A 4,667-nucleotide genomic window follows, 5' to 3' on the forward strand; every position below is an offset into this window, starting at 1 on the left:
CAAGCAAGTTTTCATGGGAGAGATAGAGCGAAAGTCTGGGGTCTCCAGCTGGCAGTTTGGGCAAGACCACTGGAGTTCACTGTGGTAGCAGTCCTAGTCACAGTACCAAATATGTCACTGGTGAAAAGAGATTTCCTCAGTTCTTGCCCTTGCAAAGAAAGGGAAGGCCTCTGGACAAGTGCATGTCAGGGGACTTTTCTTATGAGGTCACTTTATCAGTCCTGTGAACTTGAGAAAATTGCAAGTTACCATCTTTAAATGGAGGTGGATAAATCCTATCTTGCATGAATACTGGAATGCATGTACTACATATAAAGCAGTGTCATACTGGTTAAGAAACACTGGTCTTTAATTTAATGGAAGTTATGATGATTATGAACCTGCAAAATACCACCTTCCAATCTGAGGTTATTTTTATCCAGTAGTAGCAGAGACTAGGCAGGGCATTGGGACAAAAGAAAGAAATATTTTAAATGAGTAAACTAAGGCAAATTATACTTTATTTTTACAAAAAAAAAGGTTAGAGGAAATAAGGCCAACTACATATTAAAAGCTTTTTCCTTTTTTTTGCTTAATGGTTATTTTGGTTTCTCAATATTTTCTGTGGTCGTGTTTCAAATTACCACGAAAATCTCTCTTTCAGCAACATAGTACCTGCTTGCAAATCATAAAGACAATGCAGATAGTTCATGAATTTCTTTTACATCTACCAAAACTGTAACTTTAAAAATGCTAAAACTGCAATAAATAAAACTGGAATATCATTCAGTTCAGTTCAGCTCAGTCGCTCAGTCGTGTCCGACTCTTTGCGACCCCATGAATCATAGCACGCCAGGCCTCCCTGTCCATCACCAACTCCCGGAGTTCACTCAAAATCATGTCCATCGAGTCGGTGATGCCATCCAGCCATCTCATTCTCTGTCGTCCCTGTCTCCTCCTGCCCCCAATCCCTCCCAGCATCAGAGTCTTTTCCAGTGAGTCAACTCGTCACATGAGGTGGCCAAAGTATTGGAGTTTCAGCTTTAGTGTCAGTCCTTCCAATGAACACCCAGGATTGATCTCCTTTAGAATGGACTGGTTGGATCTCCTTGCAGTCCAAGGGACTCTCAAGAGTCTTCTCCAGCACCACAGTTCAAAAGCATCAATTCTTCGGCGATCAGCTCTCTTCACAGTCCAACTCTCACATCCATACATGACCATGGGAAAAACAATAGCCTTGACTAGACGGACATTTGTTGGTAAAGTAATGTCTCTGCTTTTTAATATGCTATCTAGGTTGGTCATAACTTTCCTTCCAAGGAGTAAGCGTCTTTTAATTTCATGGCTGCAATCAGCATCTGCAGTGATTTTGGAGCCCCCAAAAATAAAGTCTGACACTGTTTCCACTGTTTCCCCATCTATTTCCCATGAAGTGATGGGATCAGATGCCATGATCTTTGTTTTCTGTATGTTGAGCTTCAAGCCAACCTTTTCACTCTCCTCTTTCACTTTCATCAAGAGGCTTTTGAGTTCCTCTTCACTTTCTGCCATAAGGGTGGTGTCATCTGCATATCTGAGGTTATTAATATTCCTCCCGGCAATCTTGATTCCAGCTTGTGCTTCGTCCAGCCCAGCGTTCCTCATGATGTACTCTGCATATAAGTTAAATAAGCAGGGGGACAATATACAACCTTTTCGTACTCCTTTTCCTCTTTGGAACCAGTCTGTTGTTCCATGTCCAGTTCTAACTGTTGCTTCCTGACTTGCATACAGATTTCTCAAGAGGCAGGTCAAGTGGTCTGGTATTCCCATCTCTTTCAGAATGTTCCACAGTTTATTGTGATCCACAGAGTCAAAGGCTTTGGCATAGTCAATGAAGCAGAAATACATGTATTTTCTGGAACTCTCTTGCTTTCTCCGTGATCCAGCGGATGTTGGCAATTTGATCTCTCAATATTCTGAAGAAAAAGAATCTGTTAGAAGTAAAAATATTTGATGAAAATGAAATAAATAACATGTAGAAGTTACTAGATTAAATCAGGAAGAGAATAGAGATCTAAACTTGGTTTGCTCGACCCCTACTAACCTGCACTATCTAGGAGCTTGACTACTCTTTGAGGAAATGCTGTTCCAATATCATCTTACCTTGTTTAGATGGTGAACAACATATTCAATATGATCAGTGTGTTTTACATATACCCAACCTGTGGCTTTCAAAACTTTAAACAGCAACCAATGTGATTTATATGATTAATGCATTTGTATTCGGAAGAACAATAACGAAAAGTAATTAACATTTGTAAAGACTTAACTCCTCCGTCATCTCCTTACCAATCTAATTTAAATCAACTTTCACTAGATATTTCTGCTATGGATAAAGGAAAAAAGATAAATATTTTGCTAAAATGAATTGTGCCTAAACTCCCTTACTGCACAAAACTGTAAAGAACATACAAGTTTGTTCCCTCTAGCCTATTACTCTCTACTATTTAGGAGCTTGACAGCTCTGTTCCAACACAAAAGGGAAGAAAGTGGCCGGCCCTCCCTCTCTAGATGTGGGAGGAGCTGCAGGATGTGGCCCTGGAAGGGGCACTGACTTCAGCCATTGTTGGAGCCCTGGCCGCGCCTCTCTGCCCTGCTCTCTCCGCCTGATCTCTCAGAGCCTTGTCATAGAGGTCTGGGAAGGAAGTCGGGACTGTACCATTGATCTTGGCCAGCACCTCCAACACCTTCATCTTATTGGTCTCAACACAAGCTCTCGGCCCCCACAGGAACCCGAAGCGTGGAGGATCGCCATTCAGCACCTGTCGGTACTTCAGGTACTTCTTCTGCAGCAGATCTTTGGTGATGAGCCTTCTGGGCTCCCCAAAGATCAAGTGCCTCCTCCCAGTATAGACCCCCAACACACTGAGGAATTTCCAGGCCTCCTCCCTGGTGGCACGGTTACCCTTCATGAAGATAATGCCCAGGAGCACCATGAGGAAACCGGACTTGGGCAGCCCCCGCTCATCACTCGGAACTTCATCACCCCAGAGATTGAGCTTGTTGACGAGGGCGTAGATGTTCCTGCTACGGTCGACATCCTTCAGCTCCAGGCCAAATACCAGCTCCATGAGGATCTCACGGAAGTGCTGCCTATACTTCCTGCCAACGACCTTCAGCAGGGCGTTCTGCATGATGGGCTCCTTCTTGGTGTACTTCTCCAGCAGGAACTCCACCAGCATGCTGTCCTTCCTGGTCACTGGATCTTAGTGAGTGCTCTGAGTGGCAGGGGCTGCCTGGGAGACACCTGCACTTTCCTCCTCTGGGCCCTGGGCACCTTCATCAGATCCTGGGCAGGAAGGCCCTGCATCAGGATAGCTAGGAGCCATGGCTCCCTGAAGCTCCTGGTGAACTCCAGTAGCAGGGGCGCTCACGGGAGAACCCTGAGGGACAGACGAGGAGCAGGAGGGGCACCGCTCTTTTGGGGCTGCAGCGCACTGGTCTGGGCCTCCTGGGGACACCGGGTGTCCCCCTGGACCTGGTGGCATTTCCTGCAGGCATGGTACTTGTTCTTGTGCCTCTGAGGCATGGTGACAGGTTATGGATCACAGGCACATGCGGGCAGGATGGCAGGCAAGGAGGGCACCTAGAGGCGGGACAAGAAGATGTTGCGAGCAACTTAGGTGAGGAGAGTCCTCCGTGGCTTGAACCTAAGCCGCTTCTGAGGGGTCCTTGAGGCAAGTGCTCTAGGACCCACAAGTCTCTTGTTCTCCTGGTGAGCCCCTCCCTTGAAACCACTGAGTAGGAAGTGAGAGCGAGGGCTTGGGTGAAGGCAGGCAGCCCTGCCTGGGCGTTAGAGGGATGCCTGTGGGGGCTGTCAGGGGAGGCATGTCCTTTCAGTTCACATTCAGAGTCATGATGAAAACTGGGGCAAGACTCCCTCATAGCCGCCCCTCCAAACCCACCCACCCTGTTCCCTCTCTTGCTCTGAAGTTGACGCTAACACCTTCCCTGTCACCCCAGTCGAGGAGAGGAGGGAGTGCTCAGGCCCCCAAAGAAGGGTGCTGGGACCAGCCCTTCTGCTGTCTCGAGGCTGCCCCTTCACAACCAAGCTGGACCCTCCCCTGACGCACCAGCGCCCCCGTCCCCGTGTTTAGCTAGGAGGAAATGCTGACCACCGGGGAGGGTCCCGGGTCAGCCATGTGATGCGGAGGATGGTCACCACCCTGACTCCACCCCGAGCCTGACATCTTCCCTCTGCTGACCGGCTGCCAGCCCTTCAGAACGAGGTCCCCTCTTCCCCGGGTGTCCAGTGTCGGCGATCGCTGGCAGGGAGCCCCTCAGCCTTCAGAAAGGCCGAGGTGCTGACCAGTTGCTCTCCGGCCAAGTCACACTGGGTAAGGGGTTAGGCTTGGCCGCCAATCGGGTATGGAGACCCTCAGTCCCCCCACGGGTCCCTCCTTCACAGAATCCCAGACTTCCCTCAACCGAAGAGAACCAGGGTCCACCAACCCCGCACCCAGATTAACCATCCCTGGACCCAGGTTATGTCCCGAGGACCCGCGTGCGTAGATGATGGAAATTGCACCTAAGAGCCAGGCCTGAGCCTCGAGGCGGAGAGCAGGTGCGGGGCTGGCGGGGGGCCGTGAAGTCCCCTCTTTTCCGATGGAAGAGTTGTCGGGAGTGCCAGAGCGTATCTTTGTAAC

General features: G+C 48.9%; 1 pseudogene; it reads right to left on the reverse strand.

The window, feature by feature from the left end:
- Positions 1–2,528: 2,528 nt before the first annotated feature.
- LOC129563810 (melanoma-associated antigen B1-like) lies at positions 2,529–3,550 on the reverse strand (annotated as a pseudogene).
- Positions 3,551–4,667: the final 1,117 nt, after the last annotated feature.

Source organism: Moschus berezovskii, chromosome X (genome assembly GCF_049115385.1).
Source record: "Moschus berezovskii isolate FMDL1 chromosome X, NW_MosBer_1.0, whole genome shotgun sequence".
Lineage (NCBI taxonomy): Eukaryota > Metazoa > Chordata > Mammalia > Artiodactyla > Moschidae > Moschus > Moschus berezovskii.